Here is a 13,553-nt window from a genome sequence, read left to right as displayed (position 1 = left end):
AGATCCAGGGACACTCCCAGCTGGAGGAACCATGCTGGGGCCCTAAGCCCATTCTCAGAGCCCAAGAGGTCTTTCCGGAGAAGAACGAGAGGGCGGACATCTTTCCGTCGTGTCCTGGAGCCAAGCACACCGTAGGGCTCAGTGATGACTCTTGAACCAAATCAAACAGAAGGTTGCGAGGAGGCCCTGCCGTCCCCGTGCACACAGCCGGGCAGAGCTCCGAGGAGCGTTCTCGGGGGTTTAAATCCCAAACCCTCTTCCGCCCCACAGCCAGTGTGTGTGCAGGGAGAAGGGCTGGGGGCCTGAATCACCGGCGTGGCCGACCTCGGGGGCGGCCACAGAACCAGCAGTCCTTGCCCGCTCAGACCTTGTTTCCCGATGGGGGCAGCGAGGGGCAGGGGGCACTGGGGCGTGCTCCCTGTGGCCCTGGGCTCGGAGCAGGGGTCCAGGCTCTGCTCGGGGCAAGGCTCTGGGCCCTGCGCCCCCCGCCCCTGCAGAACAGCTCGGCCGCGACCGCTTTTACAAGTTGGGGTTCCACCGAAGGCTTCATTTAACAAAAGGTCTCTGCTACTAAAAATGTTTGACAACCACAAAGGAAGTCCAGCCCTGCAGTTTCACGGAAGGTGCGCAAGGCTTGGAGAGGCCCTGGGCCAGAGAGGCTGCGCTGGTCCCCCGGCCCCCGTCTGCCAACCCAGGGGCTCCCCCCAGACAAAGGCTCCCTGAAACTGGGCTCTCAGCTTCTGCAAACTGGGGGTGGCCTGGGACAGAGCAGTCCAGCACCGGTCCCATCACCCCCGACTCAGCCGGGGACCCAGAGGCAAAGTCCCGGCAGAAAGCCAAAGTCGAGGTTCTGTGCTCGAATGTCCCTGAGTGAAACTGTCACATGAAAGACAAGTTCCAGAAATGCTTTGAGAGCTTTTAGGCATGCTAATTAGCCATGGAGGTCGTGGGTCAGAGCAGGCGGTACAAGGACGCCTTGTTACCGGGTGCGGTCTGGCTTACCTAGGGTTACGGTGGGAGACCCACCTGCCATTTCCCGGGAGGTCCGGCTGTTGCTGTCCACTGCTGGCTGTCGCCCCATGGAGAGGGGAGGTCCGGACAGAGCCGGGCCCCCTGTGCCCCATGGGCAGGCGGGGCCCTCAGTGCTGACTGATCTCAGGAGAGGCTGCGACGGTGCAGCCCACCTGCCCATACCACCACGACCCTAGGCCTCCTGGTTGGAAGTGAGAAAGGCTTGGTCCTGCCGGTTGCAGCTGCCCAGCAAAGAGACCAGACAAGGACCCAGGGCCCAGAGGGAAGCGCCTGGTGGGAAGCAGGGCTGTGGGACTCAGAGGACCACCCCCAGCTTCCTAAGGCCAAGTTCAACTTTCCAGATCTGGCTGGCGGAGATGGGGGAGGGACTTCCGGAGCCCAGGGCGAGGGCAGGAAAGCCCAGGTGGGCATGTTGGTGCCCACAGGGTGCAAGCAGAGCTCTGGGAGGCCAGCAAGGGATGGGTCCAGAGTGTGCAGGGCTTGGATGCCGAGCCTGGACCACAGACTCTGCTGCCACCCCAAAAGCACGGTCACCCCCTGGCATGGCCTGGTGACGCCTGGGGTCAGATCCGATGGACGCTCTCAGGCCCCTGGCCCTGGGTTCTCGGTGCGTCTGCCATTACTGGTTGTCAGCTTTGTCAGGAAGGTCTCTCTTCCGTGGGTGCATAGCCAGCACCTGCCCCAGACCTCCCAAAGGTAGCAAGTGGAAGAATGCACTATGGGATGGGTGAACAGAAGGACGAGTGAATGAATGAAGGAGAACGTGAGGCATCAGTGGGGGAAGGAAGGAATGAATGAACATGTGAACAGAAGCACTCCCCACAGAGCAGCCCCCCGAGCGGGGCAGAGGAGCCCCACGCCACGCCCAAGTAGTACCGCGCTGGGGGCCAGAGAGGGGTTGGCCCGGGCCCTCGTCCTCAGCGCCTCGATGGCTGCTAGGTCTTTGAACGCCCCAGTGGTTCCCCGGGGTCCCACAGGACATGAACATGGCCGGAGTGGCCTGTTCTCAAACCCCCAGTACCTCAGGCCCCCCCTTCCCCGGTGCCACTGCTCCCCCGGCCCCGCCGGCTTGCTTTTCCTTTCCCAAGGAGACCCTCCAATCCTCTCTGCTGGGTAAACTCCTGCGCATCCTTTAAGAGCGGTTCACAAGTCACCTCCTCCTCCGGGAAGCCCCAGGTGCTGGCGGGCGGGGTCTGGGGAGTCCGCCAGCCCAGGCTGTCTGTAGAGGGCTGAAGAGGGCCCTCAGAGACATCCAGGTCCTAATGCCGTGCTTGTACATGTTTCCTTACATGGTACATGTGATTAAAGTCAGGATCTTGAGATGGGAGATTATCCTGGGTTATCCGTGGGCCCTAAACGCAGCCAAAGACATCCTGAGAGGGAGCAGAGGGGCTCCGACACATACAGGGGAGCAGCCACGTGAAGACGGGGCAGAGAGAGGCGGGAAGATGCTGGCCTTGAAGGCTGGCGTGACGCGGCCACAAGCCAAGGATGCCGGCAGGCACCAGGAGCTGGAAGAATTCTCCCCCAGAATCTCCCAGGGAGGTGGCCCTGCCCACACCTCGACAAGGGCAGGAGCAGGGGCTCCGGGGGCCGAGCCACTGCCGACTCATCCCAGTGGCTGTGAGGGGCTATGCCGTCCTCCTGTCGGCACCCAAGGGCTCACGCCGCAGTGGGCCCGGAGCAGAGTCGAGGGGAGAGAGACTCCCGTACGCAGTGCTCCGCGGGGCAGGCGGGGTGAGGGGCCTGGCGGAGGGGGAGCAAGGCCTCCGACAGTGCCTGCTGGTGGCTGCGGTTGGGGTGGCATCAGCAGGACGGGAAGCGGTCTGGTCTCCGCGGCCTCGTGCTCTTCCCCCCGAGCCGTGAACATTCTCAGTAGGGCTGGGGAGGGGGTGTGGGGCGGCTCACGGGCTGGGCCCGACTCCTGCCCCACACCCGTCAGGGCTGGTGGAGCCCAGGAAGCGGCCCTGTTGTTCCGGGCTGGGGAACGTCCCTGGGTCCCCTCTGTGAGACAGTCACAGCCGCATCACAGCCACGAGCCCACTCCTGTGAGCTGCCGGGGCTCCCGCCTTCTACCGGGGATGCCTTGTAGCTTGGAGGGGCCCGAGAGCCAGCGCCGGTGGGCCTCAGCATCCTCGCCTGTGATGATCCCACGCCCTGGGAAGACGCCCCGGAGCCTCTGCTTGGACCCAGGAGGGCCACCCCTGGGGCTTTCGCCGGTTGCCCCACCCTTGGGGTAATTGAGAAAGCGGCTTCCTTTTAATTAAAGCTCTGGGAAGGGCCTGAGCTCCCCAGGAAAGGAAAAGCGGAGACGCAGAATAATTAGCCAGACAAAAGGCAAATCCTCTTAGCATCTCCCCGGGCGATCGCAGGTTAATTGGTTGATGCTCCTGCCGCCCGCCCTGGCCAGACACCCGGCTTTCCCCAGCCTCCCGCTGCTTGCTGACCCCGAGGCCACACCTGCCCCGCTGTCCAGCGTGGGAACCCAGCGGGGACTCCAGTTGCCCTCTGATCCTCCCTGCCCCACCAGGCCCTCTGCTCAGCCTGCGGCCCCTCCCTCGTCACCCCCCAGAGCCTGCGTGAGCCTTCGGAGCAGCCCTGGCTGGTCTCCCTGGAGCTCCTGCCCCCTGGGCAAGCGTCCCCACACTGCCCCAAAGGCACGCTTTCCTGCGGCCACGTTCCAGCTCTGAACCTTTGCTCAGGGCCCACCCCTCTGCCTGGGAAGCCTACACCGCCCCCCCCCCCACCCCCCGGACCCCCGACCCCGGGTTAGCTCCTCCTGCAGCGGCAGGGCTGGCCGAGGCTCTCCGGAGACCAGCCTCTCAGCGGGGAGCCACCGTGTGGCCCTCACGGCAGGTAGCCTCGCGGGCTCTAAAGCCCGATCTCCACCCGGGCCCTGTCCCGATCTGTCCCCAGGCAGGGCTGGAGTTCTCCCCAAGGACTGAGGGCCAGCGCAGGCCCGGCACACAGTAGGCACTTAAGGATGGCCAGGTGCCTGGCAAAGGCTGACTCAGGCTGGAATAAGGAGGGAGCTGGCTTGGAGAAACTGGGAAGTTATCAGTGGACGAGAAGGAAGGAAGGGGAGAGGCTGGGAGGGAAAAAAGGAGGGAGGGAGGGAAATAGAGAGAAGAGTCGGGAGGGAGGGGGCATCGGAGCCTGAGGACCTGACCGTGGCAACTTGAGGACTGGCCAGGGCCCACCGGGGGGCCCATTCCATTTCCACCTTCGTTAAAAATCATCCTGAAATGACCATTTTCCTGTCCTGCTATGGTGAGGCCTTTCGCTGGCTGTGGCCTCTGGTTGGATCGCAGAGCCGCAGGCACCGTTGTCACCGTCCACAACCACGGACGGAGCCAAAGCGCCGGGCCTGCCTCTGGTTCAGGCGGTGAGGCCACCGAGGTGGCGGGGGGTGGGGGCCTGCGGGATGCGGGGCCGAGGGTCACGAGCTGAGCCTTGGAAGAGCCAGGGCTGCAGCGGGAGGGGCGCATCCCCGTCCTCCGGGCTCGGGGGCGAGTGTGGGGTGCAGAGAGGGGCAGGCCTGGCCTGAGGTCACGGCAGGGCTCCTCGGGGCCGCCCCGGGGCCCCTGCCCGTTGCCCGCGCCCGGGATGGACGGTGACTCAGCCCCACAGCTCGGTCTGAGGCCGCGGGCCACGGCGGGGTTTCCAGTTGTGCAGAAAGGCAGACAGCTGTTTATTTTCCTTGCAGTGAAGGGGGGCGGCAGGGGCGGCGGGAGCCGGCCCTGCCTGTTCTCACACTGGCGCAGGCTCTCCAGGAGCCCCCGCGAGAAAGGGGGCCCCGGGGACAGGCCGCCCGGGGCTTGTGGGGCTGGGGCCTCCCCGCCGCACTGCCGGGGCGGCCGGCCAAAGCCAATTCCACAGGCCAGTTCCTGGAGAGGGATGCTGGGGTTTCCGAGGTCGGGAAGGAACTGGCAACACTCGATTCATGATGTCACCCGCCCAGCCCCAGCCCTGGCCCAGGCCCCGGCCCGGCCACCGCCTTTCGAGGACGAGGGGCACACCAGGGTCTGCGCAGAGCCGCTGCGGTGGGGTGCCCAGGGAGGGCTCAGGTGCCTATCCCAGAGCGGCCCCGGCCCGCCCTGCCCCTTGACGCCCAGATATTGACCGCTGGAGCCACCAACCTGGGGATCCCCTGGGAGGTGGGGACCGAGTCCCCCGTCCCCGGGCCCAGCCTCAGTGGCATCGAGTGGGTGTTTCCCGAACAAAGAGAACATCCTTCCAAGAGGCAGTGATTCACCCATCCTGGGAGGTCCTCCCAAGGGCGGCTGACCCTCCTCCCGGCAGGCCCGGAGCTCGGGCCCCAGGGGACACAGGGGCCCCAGGGGGGACGTAGACCCCTGCCGGGCCCAGGGCCCGAGGTGCAGGGTTAGGGGGCCGTGCGGTCTGCGGCCTGGACGCCCCCTGCCCGAGCCTTCCAAGTCGAGGACCCCTCCCGGTGGGCAGAGAATGGACAAGAGCGACCGGCTTCCTTCTGCTTTTCTGGGATTTCCAGTTTTCTGCCGCAAACACTATTTTTTCTGGAACTTTTTAATGAAGTATAACCCACAGGAAAGTGGACACAGAAGTGTACAGCTCGACGAATTTTCACAAACCAAACCCTGCACGTAAGCGGCACCAGATCAGAAACAGAACGTGGCCAGTTCCCAGAGGCCCCGGAGCCCCTCCTGCCTGTGGTCCCACCCCGGCCGCCTTTTGCGCTTCCCTCCCGCTTTATCCCTCACAGGGATGGTCACACGGCCTGTCCCCTGGGCTGTCTGGATTCTGTGTTCGACTCTGTGTTTGCGAAGGAAAATGGCTATGGGAGGGGCGGGATATGTGAGTTAGCTGGATCAGCGGAAACACAACACGAAGTGTACGTTATCAAAACTTCACACTGTGTATCTTAAATAGTACACTTTTTAGGGTAAGTGGCAACCCAGTGAAGCTGGAAACAAAAGAATGCATCAACAAACAAAAATGGTGTTTACGAGCTTCACCCACACTGTTGTGTGTGGTTGTAACTCATGTAATGCCCCCCCCCACCTTTTTTAAAAAATAGACTTTTTTCTTAGAGCAGTTTTGGTTTACAAAAAAACTGAGGAAAAAGTACAGAGTTCCCATATACCCCACTCCCCACGCCCCCTACAGTTTCCCCTATCATTAACATCTCCCATGAGTGTGGTGCCTTTATTATCATTGATGAGCCAGTATTGATACATTATTATTCATAAAGTCCATAGTTTACTTTAGGGTTCACTCAGTGTTATACATTCTATAGGTTTTGACAAACATATACATGTTTGTCATGTATGTTTGACACATACATGTGTCCACCATTACAGTATCATACAGAGTGTTTTCACTGCCCTAAAAACCCTCTGTGCCCCACCTATTCATCTCTCCTCTTCCTGCCCCCAATCCTTGGCAACCACTGGTCTTCCTGTCTCCATAGTTTTGCCTCTTCCAGAATGTCATAGAGTTGGAATCGTACATTATGTAGCCTTTTCAGATTGGCTTCTTTAACTCCGTGACATGCATTTGAGGTTCTTGCATATATTTTCATGGCTTGATAGCTCATTTCTTTTTAGCAACTGAATAATATTCCATTGTCTGGATAGACCACAGTTTGTTTATCCATTCACATGCTGAAGGACATCTTGGTTGCCTCCACGTTTGGGCAGTTATGAGTAAAGCTGCTGGAGACATCCAGGTGCAGGTTTTTATGTAGACATGTTTTCTACTTCTCTGGGTAAATACCAAGGAGAGTGAACACTGGAATATATGGTAAAAGTATGTTTAGTTTTGTAAGAAACTGCCAAACTGTGCTCCAAAGTGGCTGCACCATTCTGCATTCCCGCCTACAGTAAACAAGAGTTCCGGTTGCTCCACATCCTCGTCAGCACTTGGTGTTGTCGGTCATCTGGATTTTGGCCCTTCTAATAGGTGTGTACTGGTATCTCATTGTTATTTTAATTTGCATTTCCCTGATTATATATGACGATGAGCATTTTTTCATATGCTTATTTATCATCTTTGGTGGGGGTATCTTTTCAGAAGTTTTGTCCATTTTTAAAATTAAGCTGTTTGCTTTCTTATCATTGAGTTTTAAGAGTTCTTTGTATATTTAGGATACCAGTCCTTTTTTTTTTTTTTTTTTTAATTTTATTTATTTATTTATTTATTTATTTATGGCTGTGTTGGGTCTTCGTTTCTGTGCGAGGGCTTTCTCCAGTTGCGGCAAGCGGGGGCCACTCTTCATCACGGTGCGCGGGCCTCTCACTATCGCGGCCTCTCTTGTTGCGGAGCACAGGCTCCAGATGCGCAGGCTCAGTAGTTGTGGCTCACGGGCCCAGCTGCTCCGCGGCATGTGGGATCCTCCCAGACCAGGGCTCGAACCCGTGTCCCCTGCATTGGCAGGCAGACTCTCAACCACTGCGCCACCAGGGAAGCCCAGGATACCAGTCCTTTATCAGATGTGTTTTGCAAATATTTTCTCCCAGGCTGTGGCTCGTCTTCTCCTTCTCTTGACATTGTTTCTCACAGAGCAGAAGTGTTTAATTTTAATGAAGTCCGGCTAATGGATTATTTCCTTCATGGATCACACCTTTGGTGCGATGTCTAAAATGTCATTGCCATTATCAAGATCATCTAGGTTTTCTCCTGTGTTATTTTCTAGGAGTCTTATAGTTTTACACTCTACATTGAGGCCTATGATTTTGAGTTGCTTTTTGTGAAGGATGTAAGGTCTGTGTCTAGATTCTCTTTTTGCATGTGGCTGTCCAGTTGTTCCAACACGATTTGTTGAAAAGACTTTTCTTTGTTCCCTTGCGTTGCCTGTGCTCCTTTATCGAAGGTCAGCTGACTATATTTATGGGGGTCTATTTCTGGGCTCTCTGCTCTGTTCCACTGATCCATTTGTCTGTTCTTTCAGTGATACCACGCTATCTTGATTATTGTAGCTTTTCAGCCTTGTGTACTGTGCATTACTGTAGCTTTCTGGTAAGTCTTGTGTAATACTCTTTTTAATTAAGGAAATCGGCCAATATTATTTTTAAGAGATGCCACGGTAGGAAGGGCTCTGCCTGCAGCTGGCCTGCTGTTTAGGGTGTCTGCTCTGCTCACCCCCTGGTCCCTGGCAGTGACTTCCAGGCCCCTGTGGGCCCCTGGGTGGCAGGTCAGGGGGGGAGGGGGACCCCCTCTTCATCTCCCCAATGTTGGTGAGTCTGGTTTTGTTTCTCAGGCTTGTGGTGAGTGTGTGTACATGGGGGGAGTGGGGAGGGGGGAATTCCTTGATGTGGTTTGAACATTAACCATTTTATCAGCCAGACCAGGCCTCGTGGCAGCCGAGGTAGACATCTCCCACTGCTGGCTTCCTGTGGCCACTCTAGAGAGGAGTCCCCATCAATGCTACTGCAGTCTCGGGGGGTGGGGTGGGGAGGGGAGCCGAGTCCCTGTGGGACCTTGGGCAGGTCACTCCTTCTCTGAGCCTCTGTTTTCTCACCTGCAAATTGGGCCCCAGCCCTGCCCAGAGAGGGAGTGAGGCCAGGTCAGTCAATGGGCAGAAAGCCCTTTGCAAACTGTAAAGCGCCAGGCAGACCTGTGAATGTTAAGGTCAGCTGGAGCGTGAGCATGGGCCAGGCAGCCCATTGAGGTGGTGGAGATGGGCCGGGAGGAGAGCTTTCCGGGCACCTCTGTCCTAATTCACAGGTGTCTCCCTGTCTCCTGAGGGACGAGGGATGTAACTTGCCAGGCCCACAGGGCGCAGGAGGTAACGGGGGTCCCTGACCCGGTTCCTCCTGTCTCCCGGCCCCAGCTTTCTCCCAGGCCGGGCTGTCGACCTGGTGAACGGCTGGTGTTGAGCACACTGAAACATCCAGAAAGCCTGGTGCTTTGTGAAAGAAATAAGATTGCAGAAGGAGGCAGGGGTGCATCCTGACACCCCTGGAACTCGAGGCCTGGGAGTTGAGACTCTGGTCAGTGGGGAGCCATGGAAGGTTCCTGGGCTTGGAGGGAATAGCGGTGGGAGGGAGATCACCCTGGTGGGCCCCTCTCGATCTCTGTAATGTACAAGCCCCTCTCAGGACACCTGTTCCCTTGACTAAGAGACAGCCCATCCGAGGCTGGAATGAGGCTTCACGAAGCCGAGGGCACGAGGCCCCTGCTGGGTGCCGGCTACGCGGTAGGGGGCTGCCTCCAGCACTAGACGTGCTCCTAGGTGGGGCCACCGGGCTGCCCGTGACTGTGGACAGCTCCTCATCTTACAGACCTGCAGGCGGAGCCCCGCCCCACTCAGGGCGGGACGGCACGCAGCAGGCCCGGCAGAATCACTTGTTACGTCCAGTGAGCCCACCCAGGCTCCCCAGGAGGACATTGGAAACTTCCCAAACCAGTCACAGGTGTGGCTTTGCCGACCAGCAGCCGTTCCTTCATTTTCTACCAGAAGCTCCACCTTCCGTGCCTCTGAGGCCAGGTGGCCAGGCACAGCCCCTCGGTGGTCTGCTCAGACATGGGTTTCCCTCTGCCAGAGACCCGGCCTCACTTCCCGCCCTTCCTCCAGTCTCCCGACCTTGGCCCTCCCACCCCCACCCTCTAGCAGCCCTCTCTGACCTCAGACTCCACCTGGCTCCTCGCCTCCCTTCTCTGCCAGGCTGACTCCCGCTCACCTTCTGAGACAAAGCGGCAGCTCCTCTCCTCCTCCAGGAAGCCCTCCCTGCTTCCTCTCTGGCAGGGCCCTGATGAGGGACACCCAGGGGCCCAGGGAGCCCTTCCTGAAGGTCAGGAGGGCTTCCTGGAGGAGGTGATAATGGAGCAGAGGTTTAAGTCAAGAGGAGACAAAAGGGAGCTACTGACGAAGGACGGTCAGGTGGGCCTAACACTGGCCACTCACATCTCTATGGAAATGGGCAGGGTAGCGTAGTGGTCAAGAAAGTGAGTTCTGGAGCCCCTGCTGTGACCGTGACCCCTCTGTGCTTTGCAAGAGGAGAGTAAGCCATGGCTGCGCTGGGCTGTGGGACTGAACAGTCCACACGTGGAAAGCAGCGGGATCAGGGCTGGCAGCAAACACTGGGAACATGGTGCCCAGTGGTCATCACGTCACAGGAGCTCCCGACGGGAGGTTATTGGGCTCCATGACCGGGGGCTTCGAGACCCCAGGTGCCTGTTCTGGGGAGACGCCAGGTGCAGACCCTGACAGTCCAGCCCTAGATGAAGCCTCCAAGCCCCGCAGGCCCGGGCACTACCCCAGGGGGTGGGACAGAGACCCCGGGGGAGGGATAGAGATCCCAGGGGAGGGACAGAGACAGAGACCCCAGGGAGGGACAGAGAACCCAGGGGTGGGATAGAGACCCAGCAGGAGGGACAGAGAGCCCAGGAGTGGGTCAGAGACCCTGGGGGAGGGACAGAGAGCCCAGGGGAGGGACAGAGACCCCAGGAGTGGGACAGAGACCCCAGGGGAGGGACAGAGGTCACCAGCATCCGTGGAGCGAGCAGGACGAGGGACTGTCCAGGCCCAGGGAGGGGCAGAGGGGCCAGCTAATGGCAGAGTGGGAAATGGGGCTGGGCCCCTAGGCAGGCCAAAGTTGGGGAACAAATAATTTTATCGTCCAAACAAGGACACATTTTGAAAGGATGGGGGACACTAAAAATCATTTCAATTATCAGTTGTTTGAACCAACAAAATCGTTTTATGATAATGATGGTTCTATAGAACAGTTATATATTTATATATATATAAAATTATAAAACATTTTTTTAAACAATTACTTCTGAAATAATTTAAATAAGTTGTATCAGTGCACATTAAGGCCCATTAAAAAAATAAACCTCTCCCAAATATTATGAACATTAGAAAAATAACACATGTAGAATGTCGATTCTTGGTCACACTCACATCTTTGAGCCCCATCTATTTGTTCCTGGAATTTCTCTCCACAGTGCATTTTAAAAAATATGGTCTTATTATTTTTAAGGTTTATTTCCATCAATTTGCCAATAATCTTCTAAGCTGCTTATGATGTGAATGTATTGGTACCTTTGCTCAATGCTTCTCTGCAGGTCACAATGTTTTAGTTGAGAAGATTCTCTGTCTGCGGGTCTGGGGGACCTGGTAAGCTCAGAAAAAATTCTATAAACAAAGGAAGTTCTACATTCTAATATTTTGCGTTGAAATGTGTAAACATTTAGGCCCAAATGTTCTCACAGACACTGCCTTTTGGCTTCCATTCAGGGTGCAAATATCCAAGAGCTAAAGACAAACCGTAAGAGAAAAATCATGTCACATAAGTTGTCTACTACTTATGATTCATTCTTTTTAATGATTCTTCAAATTTAGATGCTGTAAAACTGTGGGCCAGCCCATTTCAATCCAGACTATAAATGTACCCAATTAGGGAGATTGGTATTGACACATATACACTAATATGTATAAAGTGAGAACCTGCCGTATAAAAAATAAATTAATTAAATTAAATTTTAAAAAATGTACCCAATTAACAATAGGAACCCCAACCCCAGATGCTTCTCACATGTCAAGCTGTGCCAACGGGCAACTGTACAATTACAGAATGAAGCCTCGTCACCTTTTGCTTTCTCACAGGCAAGTGGGATCGATTCCTCCCTTGGGGATGAATTTTAATGTCTTCTGTTTGCAAGCTGCATTTTGAATCTTTGCAATTCTGTAAAGGCTTTGAACGCTGAAGCTTTTGGTGCTCTATTTGTTGAAACACTTGACCGAGAATTTCTGGTGAATTGCAAGTGAAATTTAGAAAGCTCACTTCCCAAACATTTGTGAGCATCGTAGGTCTCTTGGGCTGATTCATGAAGCAAGGCTCCAGCGGCTCTGGGGCTGAAGGGCGAGAGGGGGCAGCGGGCGGCGTGTGCCCTGAGGGCCGGGGCACTTTCTATGCAATGCTGCTGTGTCCTCGAAGAACCTCGGCTGTTCAGCCCTGGCCGGGCACACGTGAAAACACGTATAAAGGCTGATCACCACAGCTCCTGAGCTGCTGCTTTGCAATTATGAATTCTGTGTGCATCACAACCAAGCACACCTCGACCCCGTTGGTTTGTGAATGTGGTAGGAACATTGCTTTCAGCACCAGAATCTGTATCGCTGAACAAATCGTTTTGCAAAGCCAAATCATTTTGTCTTCACGCTGAACTTCTAGCTGAGTTTACAAGCAGGTTCACAATCATGTCACCCCAGTCACCTCGTCAGAACTGACCTCTGAAAGCGTTGCCTTGTTTGCATAAATGGGGTGGAAATGTCTGCCGTTGGACCGGGTGATCCGTGTGCCACGTCTGGTGAATGGGAGTGTCAGCCCCCCAGGCGTCCCGAGTCAGGGCGCTGCAGCCCCTGCCCCAGGATTCCCGCCAGCGACCCCTTCCCTGTCCTGGAAGCACAAGCTGCTGCTGCCCAGGGGCCCGTGCCCTGCCCGGGCTGGTCAGCTCTGGGGCACCAGAGGCTGAGAGGTGGGCCTCGTGAAGACCCCTGGGCTTCTTTCACTGACTCAGAGTCACCCCCAGTCCGGAGCACGGGGCTGGGGCTTAGAGAGCGCTGGGGAAACTGAGGCTCAGAGCCAGAGAGAGCCTGGGGTCTGGCCGCACCTGTCTCCTGGGGTGACGGCAAGGACACGGCCAGGATCGCTGCCCGTGAGGAAGAGGGCCAGCAGGGCTCTGCCAGGAAACAGTGGCTCCTTGGGGATGTCCCACCTCCTAAGCCACTTCTCCCACAGCCTGGCCTGCCGCCGTCGTGGCTCCACCCGCAGCTCCGGGCTCTGGGCGGTGCTTCCTGCGCCTCCATGACCGCGGAGCCCGTTTGTGGTCCAGCTCTCATGCCCCTCGGGGTTCCACGCACCACACTTTGGGACTCACTGGGCAATACCCACGTTCACCACTGTTGCAGCGAGAGCACCTGGAAGAGCCGGAGGCCTGGCCCAGCAGAGAGAGCCGGGCCCACGGGGTAGCTTCTGGGCTTCTCACCCGTGGAGGGTCACTGCCTCCCTGTTGGGCCTCCAGCTGTTCCCTTCCCCCTGCCTCAGTTTCCCCACTTGTACAATGAGGCCACTGACCCTTCATGCTGCTTCCCTGGGGCCTTGGAAGGGACAGCGTCCCGGAACGGTCTGCTGAGCCCGGGGGCTGCTCACACCACTTCAGACCCCGCGGAGCCCCAGTCCTGTTCCCTGCAGCCCCCAAGTCGCAGCTTCCCAGGGCCAGGCCTGGACGGGGAGGCCCTGCAGGGGGTGGGAGAACCCGCCCCCACGTTGCTTAGAGAGGCTGCTCCCGGCACAGGCAGCTGTGCCAATAGGCAGAAGGCCCCCCAGAGGGTCACTGCGTGCAGAGGAGCACCCAGAGGGCCAGCCGGGGCTCTCTCGGGAGGCTGCTTTGAGTGACTGAGGGTCACTGTGTCCAGGTCTTGGGGCCCTGGGTCAGCCCTTCCCTCCTCTGGGCCTCAGTCTCTCCATCCAGAAACATCGAGATGGCCACATGGGTATAGTAACAAGGCTCCCAGGTGCCCAGGGTCCAGGGTG

At 57.4% G+C, this 13,553-nt stretch overlaps 1 protein-coding gene across 4 annotated transcripts in view; it reads left to right on the top strand.

The window, feature by feature from the left end:
* Positions 1–13,553, top strand: part of WNT7B (Wnt family member 7B) — a 93,857-nt gene that overhangs the window by 61,426 nt on the left and 18,878 nt on the right. The gene's annotated exons all lie outside the window — the stretch shown is intronic.

Source organism: Balaenoptera borealis (genome assembly GCF_965194805.1).
Source record: "Balaenoptera borealis genome assembly, chromosome: 13".
Classification (NCBI taxonomy): domain Eukaryota; kingdom Metazoa; phylum Chordata; class Mammalia; order Artiodactyla; family Balaenopteridae; genus Balaenoptera; species Balaenoptera borealis.
This window is presented reverse-complemented; position numbering and strand designations above follow the sequence as displayed.